General features: G+C 40.4%; 1 long non-coding RNA gene across 1 annotated transcript in view; it reads left to right on the top strand.

The window, feature by feature from the left end:
- The first annotated feature begins 12,000 nt into the window (after positions 1-12,000).
- LOC308481777 overlaps positions 12,001-13,229 on the top strand; it is a 72,018-nt gene continuing 70,789 nt past the window's right edge. The window contains exon 1 of the long non-coding RNA XR_013988887.1: positions 12,001-12,128. This is a non-coding gene — a long non-coding RNA (uncharacterized lncRNA). The remainder of the gene's footprint in view (positions 12,129-13,229) is intronic.

A 13,229-nucleotide genomic window follows, 5' to 3' on the forward strand; every position in this document is an offset into this window, starting at 1 on the left:
CTTTATATATAGGCATTTGCCACTGGTATAAGAACACTCAGCATTAACCAATGAACACAAAGTTCAAACATTCCAACTGGCATGGAGTTATATCCAGAAATAGATTTTATCTACCTTTGACAGATACCCAAAGGGGCTTTCTTTCTTTCCGACACAGTTTGGCCACACTCATGTAGCTTGTTGTGCCATTGATTTGAGATGAGCATTATGTGTATGTGTTGAAGGAAATAAAATGAGGATAAAACAAACCTTTGACAATCTCTTTTTCTCCCCCCCTGCTCCTTTGGGAGCTGATCCTTGACCTTTTGAATGCTGTCTTTTGTAAAAACCTGATAGGCAACTTGAAAAGGAACTAAAATGCCAGTCATGGAGACACAGAAGGTTAAAATTCTGTTCAAAACCAAGTGGCACTGCTGGGTTGACTCACATGGATCTCCTTTGCTAGGCTATTCTTATTCCTGTCTCTCCACTGCCCTCCATACCTGGATGTTGGCAGACGTGTTGCCAAGAACATGCTCTAACTGCCCTTTAAAGACAATAAAATGATTATCGACAGAAAAAAATTAATGGGATTATGCCCTAGTCAGTCAAACCCAGCAATTAGTTTTAGCAAGATCAACAGTTCCACATAGCTTGCTTTAAACTGTTTTTACTGCTGTATTTATATTGCTGTAACCCTCCCTGGGACCTGGGAAAGGAAGTTAATAAATCTAATAATAATACAGTAATAGAACACCTGGGGATCAGATTCAAGGGAATATAAAAAAAAGTTCAGTCCCAACAGAAAGCCAACGTTCGCCATGGTCTCAGATACTTCAGAGAGTAGGAAAGTCTGGAAATGAGACATGTCTGCATCCCTCATTCAGTACTTCACAGCAGCCAGCATTTCAGGAAACAAGCTAAGACATACATAACATAACTGGGGAGTGTGGAGAAATACCTCTTTTACTTACTGTAGGATTGGGAAACTGTGGACCTCCAAATGTTGTTGGACTCTGTCAGCTCCAGCAAGCATGGCCAATGATCAGGGGTGATGGGAGCTGTAGCTCAACAAAATTTGAAGGATCACAAGTCCCAGCCATGGGAATCCTTAGCAAAAGGTGACCAGAAGGTCAGGAGTCTGTGATAAGGCCAAGAAGTGACTATCTGGGGTGAGCTGCATCCAAAATGAGAGGCATTATAGCTTCTGAATCCCATTTGCTGGAAACTGCAGGAGAGGAGAGTGTACTTGTGCACTGGTTGGCCACTGTGAGAACAGGTAGCTGGACTAGATGGGCCATTGGTCTGGTCCAGCAGAATCTTCTTGTGTTCACTACAATGCGTTATCCTAGAGACCCTTTCACTTTTTCCCATATAAGTGGGAAGTCTTGATGCTTCATGATAATGGGAATCTTGTTAATAGTGCATTAAGAAGAAATGTTAAAATGAGGCAAATGCTGTTATCAATAGGGATTATTATAGTAATACTAATTCAGTGGTGCTGACATTTTAGTGACTGGACAACATTAAGTGTTTGAGAGAACCAGGGAAGGTAAATTATCTTCTGATCCTATTATGTGATTTGTCAATACTGTCTCTCAATGATTAGCATTTAGTTTTCTTTAATTAAGGAAACCAATGTGGAGGACAGTTCTGAAAAAAATAGATCACAAACACTGTTAAAAAGTTTGCAGATTACAGACAACTTTAGCCTGCCCTCCTTGATCCACAAGTCTAAGCTTTGGACATTGTGTCTGTATTTAAGTGAGCACATAAACCCAATGGTTCAAAGGACAGACATCTCTGCTTGCCAACCACCAGTTTTTCACTCTTATTATAATTATCACCACTCCCAGGGTCATGTGCAGCATTAATCTAAATTGCCTTGTCATTGGCAGCTAATGCAATCTGATTTGTATTGCTTGCAAGTTTATGCCCTTATCCTTATGGGTCTGCTGTACAGCTATCAAGAAAAGCTTTCCAGGAAAGCACATGCAGAAGCCAGCCCTCTGGACACTCTGTGCACCTCCTGAAAGGCAAGGAACCTGGATAACCTTAGATGATCAGATTGATTGCCCTCCCTGCTTTTCCCATCAGTCATTTCTTACCCGATTATGCAGCCAGAGAGGGGTGGGGAGGGAGGGAGAGAGATGCATTTATCATTCTGAAACATGATGAAGAAGAAGAAAAATCAGTTGAGTATCTGCCTGGGGCCACATAAGTCTCCAAGTTCTCTTTCTTGCCAATGTGCTGAAACATTGTTGCACCCGACAATGGAGGTTGGGGCAGACAATAGGAAACATGAGTAAGCAGTTTCACTCCTTACCTTCACGTTGTGGGTGTCACTGTGTTTACAAGGCTCAATGATAACGTGGATAAACAATGAATTCTGAATTCAGCAAGACAGCCAACTTCCCAAGGCAGCTGATATCTTCCTACTTGAATGGTAATTTCCTAACTTATTTAACTATCAGGAATTTGAGCTAACTGTGCTGTTCCACCACCTGCTTCTTGTTGCTGGGTGTAATTCCCAGAAATGAAGTGACCGGGCTCTTCCTAGAACAAAGAAGCCATCTGTCAATCACCTTTCTTGCATTAGATGCATGAAAAGTGATCCTCAGGTATATATATGCACATGGGTCTATACAGCGGATTCCCCAACTTTGGGATATAGAAGGAAATGTAAACAGTGAGGTCAGATGGAAAGAAACGGGTGTTTGTGTGGAATACACCCTGTGACTATTCTGTTAACAGCTTAAATGTTTGCAAAATAAGCACAGTGGTTTTCTATCCCCCCCCCAAAGGTGCTAATTACATTAGCAATGCTAGGATATCTGCGCTATCATCAATTACTGCTGTTGTGAATGGTCACTGTGCTTATTTTGCCCAGAGGAGAGAAATGAAGCCTATGTAATCATTCTAATAGATCCAGAGGAAATACTTGTAACATTTATAATGAACACAAGGTCACAAACCGCATCTTCACCACAGAATATAGAAGACACTGAGGGTGTCGTTTTAAACTACTGCCAGCTGAAGCACAGTCCCTCCTTTTTTCCATTTGTCATAAACCCATACATGGCCTTAACTTGCCCTCTGACTTAACAGGGTCCAACAATTACAGCATGGGAAAAAGAATATTTGCTGTTTAAATATGTTTAAGGAACAGTGACCTCCATCTCACAGGTTGGTCAATCATTTGATTTCATTGCAGGGTAATATATGGAACTGTCTTGTGCTGAGTTAAATCACTGGACCATCTAGCCTGGTACTGTCTATCATTGGCAGCTGGTAACATTTTGGACTTGGTAGGGCTGTCATTTCTATCATTGCTATCACAATAGGACTTGTACAGCACTGATTTCGGAAAGTGTGTCATTACACATATGCATAGTGATGGCGCTTTGCACATGTATGGACAGAGGAAGAGTTAGCATGTAAGAGGGTCCAATTGTGATTTCCTGACCAGATTGACTCCATACCTCTTATTTTGAAAGTAAGCCCTGCCACATGACATAAGTTTTAGAATTCATATATTGCTTTATACCTACATATCCAAGGCTAAAAAACTAAACAAACACACACATTTAAAAGGTAAAAAAAGCATGCTTCCAGATTTCCTCCCCCCAAAAACATAAATTTAACTTTTTATTATCCAAAACACTTTTTTCTCTAAATTAAAAGAACAAAGAATTCTATGGAATTCACAGTCTAACAAACTAAAACACAATACATAAGAAATAAAAGCAGTGATTAAGATACAATTACAAAGTGTGCTGTTTCTAGCACAATGCACAACAATTGCTACAATAGGCGAAAGAACAAGAATTACGTAAGTGATCCAGCAGGACCCTCAGCAATTTTCAAGTGGTTGGTGGTGGTGGGAGGAGGAATTTGGGAACTATTTCTATCATATATTTGTTAGTCTTCGAAGTAAAGTGAAGTTTTTGCCACCAGCGACTAACTCAGCTACCCATCTTGTTACCACCCAAATAAGTGTACCCAAATAATTCTATGCAACTCAGTGGCTTCCTACATTGTGAATGCTTAGCTGGCCTAATGAAATCATCACTTTCCTTTTACTTGTTCTTTCTTCTTTGTTGCATGTGAATCACATGACTACCAGGACTTTAGCATTGCTTTGTATGTAAGGACACCATTCCCTGGAAAAGTAGCTCTTAGGTCTGACTCATTTCAATAGTGTCAGAAGGATGTCTCGGCAGATTGTACCTGAGTGATCTGAAAGAGCTTGTGAACATAAATCAACTTTCCAAAGCAAAATTATCATTCGCACCTAGATCACACATTTCTGTTTTCTGTGAGAACATGTGCAGCGCTACTGGAGGAAATTTTAGGAAATCTTTAGAGGGAATGACTCTAGCAGAGATACTTGAAATGGTTCACAGTTCACACCTATGTTTCTCTGCCCCACCCACCTGCCCTGAGAAATAGCTGGTTTGTAAATGCACACAAAAAGTTCAAAAGTGCAAGAGGATCATGTTTTCAGCAAGCGTTTGTTTTTTTTTCTCCTTTGGATGCAAGGACAATGGAATAGAAACCCGGACAAATCTGTCTCTTTTTTGGCCATGAAATCCTAGTAACATGTTATGCTTCACTTCCTGCTTGTGGATATTTAAAAGGCACCATTGCACAAAGCCCATGGGCTTGGCAATAGCTAATCTCTTTAAAGGAGCAGATGGCCAGTGCCCAAATTACGTTTTTTATTATTATTTTTCTGATCCCTGGAACAACTCATGTCTAAAGTTTGGTTATGAAAGGATCCAAATACCCATTTCCATTTGACGGTTACTCCTAAACTCTAACTGCCCCTTTTTGCTTTCAAGATTCTTTTAGCAATTGTGGTTTTAAGTGGGTCTTTTTGCCATGGACTAACACAGATTACAGTGGTACCTCAGGTTACATACGCTTCAGGTTACAGACTCCACTAACCCAGAAATAGTGCTTCAGGTTAAGAACTTTGCTTCAGGATGAGAACAGAAATCATGCTCTGGCGGCATGGCGGCAGCAGGAGGCCCCATTAGCTAAAGTGGTGCTTCAGGTTAAGAACAGTTTCAGGTTAAGAACGGACCTCCGGAACGAATTAAGTACTTAACCCGAGGTACCACTGTACTCACCTACTGGGATATAGGATCTCAGCCATATAAGAAACAGGAAAAGGTGGAAGTGATGTTACTGTGTCCTGAGATGGTACTGCTTTGTAATGCAGGTGGGTGTCTTGTTGATCTGTACAACTCCAGTATTTGTGTATACAGGTGCAAACACTGCACACCCATGGAATGTAACACGTAAACACCCAAATGCTCATTCCTGACTTCCCAAACCCATAGGTTAGCAAGTTAGGATTGTTCACATCTGAACCTGCTCTGTAGGAAGATCAGATGCCGAGCCTTATACTGAGTCAGTCCAATGGCTTGTCTGTCACAGTACTACCAGCCCTGAGTGACAGATTTTCTCTGGAGCCTGCGACAGAAATGTTTCACAGCCCTACTACCTCAGAGGCTTGGGATTGAATTTGCAGCTTTTTTGGACTTCCGGGGGCGGCGCGAACGGCAATGGCGGTCCTCTTCTGAACGGGAGAGGAGGCTCCGCAGGCAACGGGTCGTCCGCTACGGCGAAGCGGAGACCCACATCGGAAAACCCCAGGCGGCAAGAGCCTGGGGTCTTGAGGCTCGGTGGGCGCCTAGAGCGACCCTCCAAGTGCAGAAGGAACCCCGTAAGGGGCTCCGGAGCACGGAGGGGGGTTGCGGCGCTGTGAGCCGTTTCGCAGCCTGAGGAGCGAAGCCGCGCTGCTGCTGTCGGTGAGCGCTGATCCCTTTTCCTGCCAAATTACGGATCCGGATGAAAAAGCAACTAATTTGTGAGTAAAAGACTGAATCACTCGAAATTTGAGACTTTAAAAGGGAAACTTAAATTGGCTTGAACTTGGCTGTGAGCGGAGAGACGTGGAAGCAGGAAGTCCGTCTTCCGCAGCCATTGAACTTGAAAAAAAGCAATCAGCTGGAGGAGTGGAGGCTGAAAGAAAGAGACTCTAAGTCTTACAGATCTAAGCATCTATTTGAACTTGCATTTTAAAGTAAAGACTTCAAGTTAAAGATTTGGGATTTCTATTTGTACTTGACTTTCCTCCTCTTATTGGATTACAAATTTAAAGGTGAAACCCAGAGTCAGGAGCTGCCTGAGTACTAAGGGAGCTGTCAGTACTGCAGATTTGGATACTGTATATTGGAACTGGAAACAATCTGAGGGTATTGATACCTTTTAAATTTGAAACATTCTTTTTGGAGATAAATAAGCACTGTCTGCAACAAGTTAATCACTTATAAACTCTGCTAAGTATTTGTATCTGAAGGTTCCTGGACATTAATTTAGACTCTGAAAGATAGATTAAGCTCCCTCTAGAGGATTGGATTATAACAGTGATTTTACATACACTTTTTACTTTCGATTCCCTTGCTGTTTGCTTGCTCTGGACCTTTCCATTCCCATGGGAACAACTCAGTGTGACCTTGACTGACAGATAACGTTGGAATGAGTGGCACAAGAAAAAGAGGGAGAGCTAAACAAACAACTCTAACAACTCTAACCTCAGCCTTACAGACACGCAGATCATCTGTGCCTGCTTTGCCCTCAGAAGTGGAGGGTGAGGGCGAAGCAGAGCAGTTACAATTGGAAGATATGGCCTCAGGAGCATCTGCTTCTATACTAGATAAAATCTTTGAAAAATTGGAAGCTTTGGACAAGAAAGCAGATGCCCAATCAGCAAAGATTGATAAAAATACAGAATGTTTAAATAAATTAACCACACAAGTGACACAGAATGCACAAGCAATTGGACAGCTAACGGAGGCCTCAGCAGAAAATCGGAAATTGACTGAGGACACCAGACAAAGATTTGAAAATTTAGAGCAAGAGGTAAGACCACTCACTAAACAAGTTGGGGAACACCAGATTTATCTCTCGATGATAGAACTGCGAAATCGTGAGAATAACTTAAGGATTAGATCACTACAAGAGGCAGAAGAAGGAAATCTAACTGAGTTTTTGACTAAAGAATTCTCCAAGTTCTGGAACTTGGAAGAAAAGGACTTTAAAATTGTGTCAGCTTTCAGACTTGGAAGATTCATAAAGAAGGAGAGGCCCAGAGATTGGTTGATAACATTGAGATCAAAGGAGGAAAGGGATAAGATTCTGGGACTACACTTTGTAAAATCACTGGAGGTGTTGGACAGAAGAATTGAAATTTATAAAGATATCCCAAGACTACTGCTTGACCTTAGAACCGCCTATTCTGAACTTGTTAAACTACTAAGGAGCAACGCAATTCCATTTAGGTGGGAATTTCCTCAAGGATTATCTTTTACCTTTAGAGGGAGAAAGGTTAAAGTTAGAACACTGGAAGAGAGAGACAAATTCCTGTCTACACACGGAGAGGACCTTCAAAAAAGAATTGAACTACCTTCTGGGCCTGAGGCAACGCCAATACCAACATCAGCATCTGTGGAACCTGAAGTCCCTGAGAAGACACCACCCCTTGAAAAATAACCAGATAATTCAGGATGTCTCTGCAACTGTTGAGCTGGAATATTAATGGCTGTAACATTCCGGAAAAAAGGAAGAAAATATTTCATATATTAAAAAAAGAACAATTGGACATTATTTGTTTACAAGAAACACATGTGACGAGGCTCCACAGAAAAGTGTTAATAAATAAAAGATTGGGCCAGGAATTTGTATCTTCGGACAAAGTCAAGAAGAGAGGCGTAGTGATATATGCAAAAGAGAGCCTGTCACCTAAATTCCTATTTAAAGATGAACATGGAAGAATTTTGGCCATTGAGATACAATATCAAGGAGAGAAACTGCTGATATTAGGAATTTATGCACCTAATGAAGGGAAATCGGAATTTTACAAGAAGTTGCAGGAGACAATGCTGGATTATCTAGACTACAACAACATCATAATGATGGGAGATATGAACGGGGTCGTATCAACTAACATGGACAAGTCACAAAGTCAAAATGTTACAAAAGACGGCAGACTACCTAAAACCTTTTTTGAAATGACTGACAATATGGACTTGATTGACATTTGGAGGACAAAGAACCCACTAGGAAGAGAGGGAACATTCTTTTCTGAAGCCCAACTGACCTGGACAAGAATCGACCAAATATGGATTTCTAGAGGCCTGGCACCTAAGGTTAGAAAAGTGGAAATCTGCCCAAAGACCTGCTCTGACCACAATGCAGTAAAGATGGATATGACACTATTACCAACTGGATCCTTTAGATGGAAGATGAACGACAATTTGTTTAGAGATCAGGAAATTACCAAGAAGGCCCAAAAAGTTTTGAAGGACTATTTTGAGATAAACATGAATAATATGGTGGAAAAAAGAATAATCTGGGACGCAAGCAAAGCTGTAATGAGGGGATTCTTGATACAACAGAATGCAGTGAAGAAAAGAACACATAATGAGAAAAAAGATAAGATCTTGGATAAAATAAAAGAATTAGAGAAGAAATTAAGAGTGAATCCGAAGTCACAGCCAACTCTGAGAGAAATTAAACTTTATCAAACACAATATTCTAAGCTGATAAATCAGGAAATTGAATGGAAGGTTAAATTAATGAAACAAAAAACGTTTGAGTCGGCGAATAAATGTGGAAAACTGCTAGCTTGGCAGTTGAAGAGAAGACAAAGATTAAACACTGTTACAAACTTAGAGGTTGATGGAAAAAACATCCAGAATCCGGTGGACATTAGAAAGTGTTTCCAGAGATACTTCAAAAAATTATACACCCAAGGGCCGCAAGATGATGTTGAGATTAAACAATTTTTGGCAAAAAACGGATTATCTAAATTGTCACAAGAAAATAGGACAATCCTGAATTCTAAAATAACACGACAGGAGATCGAACAAGCTATCCAGAACATGCAACTTGGCAAATCTCCAGGACCAGATGGGCTGACCTCCAAGTACTATAAGACATTGAAAGACTATTTGATACAACCTTTGATGGAGGTCAGCAATGAAATTATGGAGGGGAGGAGGGCACCGGAGTCGTGGAAGGAAGCATTTATCACATTAATACCAAAGTCGGAAGCTGAAAAGACACAACTTAAGAACTACCGTCCCATCTCTCTCTTAAATGTGGATTACAAAATATTTGCAGACATTTTGGCAAATAGATTTAAAAAAGTTTTAAATGAAGTAATTCATAAGGACCAGGCTGGCTTTCTCCCAGGAAGACATCTGTTTGCTAATACAAGGAACATTATTGACATTTTGGAACTTCTGCAAACAGATATAAATACAAAAGCAGTTCTAATTTTTATAGATGCGGAGAAGGCCTTTGACAATATCTCCTGGAAATTTATGATGGGAAATTTAAAAGAGATGGGAGTGGGACGGGGTTTTGAAAATGGGATTGAGGCGATATATTCAGAACAGAAAGCTAAACTGATAGTTAATAATGTGGTTACGGAAGAGTTTAAAATTGAAAAAGGGACACGACAAGGTTGCCCTATTTCCCCTTTGTTATTTATTTCGGTTCTGGAAGTGCTATTGAACATGATTAGAAGGGATCAGTTGGTGGAAGGAATTCAGGTTGGTCAGAAACAATATAAATTAAAAGCTTTTGCAGATGACCTGGTTTTGACCTTGCAGAAGCCAGAGCCCAGTACGAAAAGAGTATTACAACTGATTAATGACTTTGGTCGGGTGGCTGGATTTAAATTAAATAAACAGAAAACTAAGGTTTTGGGGAAAAACTTGACTAATACAGAGTCAGAACGGTTTCAGAATGAGATGGAACTTAATGTGGTGAAAAAAGTGAAATACCTAGGGGTAAACATAACAGCAAAAAATCTAGGTCTATTTAAGGACAATTATGAAAAATGTTGGACAGAAATTAAGAGAGACCTAGATAGTTGGACAAAATTGAAACTTTCTTTGTTAGGCCGAATTGCTGCTATTAAGATGAATGTATTGCCAAGGATGTTGTTCTTATTTCAAACACTTCAGGTTTTGGACAAAACGGAGTGCTTTCAGAAGTGGCAGAGAGACATTTCCAAGTTTGTCTGGCAGGGCAAAAAGCCCAGAATTAAGTTTAAGATATTAACCGATGCAAAACAAAGAGGGGGCTTTGCCCTGCCAGACTTAAAGTTGTATTACGAAGCCGCAGCGTTCTGCTGGCTAAAAGACTGGCTACTTCTTGAAGACACTGATGTGCTGGATTTGGAGGGGTTTAACAATACCTTTGGATGGCATGCATATTTATGGTATGACAAGGTTAAAGCAAATAAGGCCTTTAAGAACCATATTGTCAGAAAATCATTGTTTAATGTCTGGTCAAAATATAAAGACTTGCTGGAAAATAAAACACCAAGGTGGCTTTCACCTTTGGAAGCCAAGGCCCGAAAAAGACCCAATATGGAGGCTAAATGGCCAAAATATTGGGAAATACTAGAAAAGGATGGAGACAAATGGAAATTGCAGAGTCTAGAGAAAATGAAAGACAAAGTGCGAGACTGGTTACATTACGCTCAGATCAAAGAAGTTTTTAAAAATGATAAGAAATTAGGGTTCCAGGTGGAGAAATCGAAACTAGAAACAGAATTGTTAGAACCAAAGATTAAGGTACTTTCAAGGATGTATAACTTGCTGTTGAAATGGAATACACAAGACGAAACGGTTAAATCGGCTATGATAAGGTGGGCACAGGACATTGGGCATAATATCATGTTTGAGGACTGGGAGAGGTTGTGGAATAATGGACTGAAATTTACTGCATGTAACGCCCTGAAAGAAAATGTAATGAAAATGATTTATAGATGGTACATGACCCCAGTCAAACTCGCTAAAATTTACCACCTGTCTGATAATAAGTGTTGGAAATGCAAAGAGTGCGAGGGAACGTTCTTCCACCTCTGGTGGACTTGCCCTAAAGTGAAGGCGTTCTGGGAAATGATCTATAATGAACTGAAAAAGGTATTTAAATATACCTTCACTAAGAAACCAGAGGCTTTCCTTTTGGGTATTGTCGGCCAAGGGGTGGTAAAGAAGGACCAGACATTCTTTATGTACGCAACAACAGCAGCAAGGATACTTCTCGCAAAACATTGGAAAACCCAAGATCTACCCACACTGGAAGAATGGCAGATACAACTGATAGACTACATGGAACTGGCTGAAATGACCGGCAGAATCCGTGACCTGGGAGAAGAGAGGATTGAGGAGGACTGGAAGAAATTTAAGAACTATTTACAAAAGTATTGTAATTTGAGTGAATGCTAAATAAGATGCTAGACTAAAACAACTGAGCACCACTAAATTTAGAAGCTCTTTTAAGAAAATAAGTAAGACTGTGAAAAATTAGCTCCTTTTGAGAATTATATGATTATGAAACATAGAAGGGATATAAGAATTTAAACAAGATGATAAATTGCTGACAAAATGTTTTAACGATGAAAATGGGAGCGGGAGGTGTGAGGAAGTCCAAAGAAAATGTGAAAATATGTTAAGATCGATGTTACATTGTTTATTATGTCTATTTTTATTGTAAAATTTAATAAATTGCTTTAAAAAAAAAAAAATGAATTTGCAGCTTTTTAAACACAAGCTAGGGATTGAACTTGCAGCTTCCTATATTCAAAGCTGACTTGCTGCTGGGGCCCCTCCCCTGTGGAGCTCTGACCTCTCCCAGTCTCAGTGAAGAAATCCAGTTGGGAATCATTAATCCAAAAACAGCTCTGCTGTAAAACCCAGATACTTTGGGCTTAAACAGAAAAAAGAGTTATAGTCAGAAGTGAGCTACTTTTATGAGTATGGGGGAAAGAGGGGGACAAGCAACCCAAAAGAGTCAGAATCCTATGACTTTGGTGTAAAATGGAATTCAGTTTTAACATAGCAGCTGTTGGAATCCATGTGTGTGAAGGCATTTCATTATACAGAACAGTCGATAACATTCTTACGTATAAAATATTTCAGCTGGCGGGGGGGGGGGGGGAGCAAAGTAGGAGACTTACATGGACCATCAAACCCTGCCAGTGAATTCCAAAACTGCTGAGAACAAAGCACACTTCACTGGGGACCTGCTGGTTGCTATCGTCGACTGAGCCACTTACGGTAGGAATCTAAATAAATATATGGAACTCGGCCGTTCCTTTCTGTGAAATGTCTTGGCTGCAGCGTGTGCAGGTCAATTTCGGCAGTGTGCTCCTGCTACCTTGCTGTTTCAGTAATGCAAAGCAACTGTAAATCTGCCCTAATTGGGTCAGTGGCTGTTTTGCACCACTGGAGCAGCCTAGAAAGGCCTGGGCATTCTCTAAATCCTGACCATACATCTACCACATCTTGACATGGTTCTTCTGGCTGCCAAGTGTTTAAACAGATAAATTCCTACCTCCCCCTCCCCCCCGGGGTTGTTGCCTTTTTAAAGAAAAATGTACAATGGGTTAGTAAAATAGCAGCCATTTCTGTTTCTTTCAGTGCTGAATACTCCTCTCCTCTTGGCATCAGACCCTTTTTCAAAGCTATACATACATACCTATTCGACTTGATTGAAACAAAACTGCTCAGCTTGAACTTTCGGTTTCAAAGCTCTGCCTTGAATGGTGCATTGCTAGAAGGTAACTGCTTTCACTGTTTAGAGCTGATGATGAATAAGCTGCACCATTGTTCACTTTCATTATAAACACACACACAAAAGACCACATAGAACAGAGAAACAGTCTATTTTCTAACATCAAACAATGTGACTCAATACAAGATTGCCTAAATGTTTCACGAGGTATCAAAGCTAAAGTCAGCTTGTTAAGCTACTGATGGGTGAATAAAACATCATTTTCCTTTTCTAATTATCTGACAGGAGAGGGGTTTCTGGGCAATGTTTTCAGATGTATTTGTTATTTGCGGAACCATTTGTTTTCCTTTGGTTATGTACTCATCGGGGGCACAGTCCAACAAGATGGTCCCCAATTTCAATGAACAGGAGATGCACGGTGTTCAATTCAACAGCATTTGCATAGACAACGTGCTGCAGGATTTCTCAGTTGCTCATTCTATTCACACAAAGAATAAGAAGAGGCCTGCTGGATGAGACCAAATGCCCATCTAGTGTATGGTTACCAGGTTTTTTTCAATGAATCCGGGATATCAGGGGACACTTTTTTTTTTGCAAGCTGAGTAGCAACAGGGAGTCAGTAGTGGGGATGGTGAGGCAAAAGA

The sequence above is a fragment of the Podarcis pityusensis genome (genome assembly GCF_964106645.2).
Source record: "Podarcis pityusensis genome assembly, chromosome: 7".
Lineage (NCBI taxonomy): Eukaryota > Metazoa > Chordata > Lepidosauria > Squamata > Lacertidae > Podarcis > Podarcis pityusensis.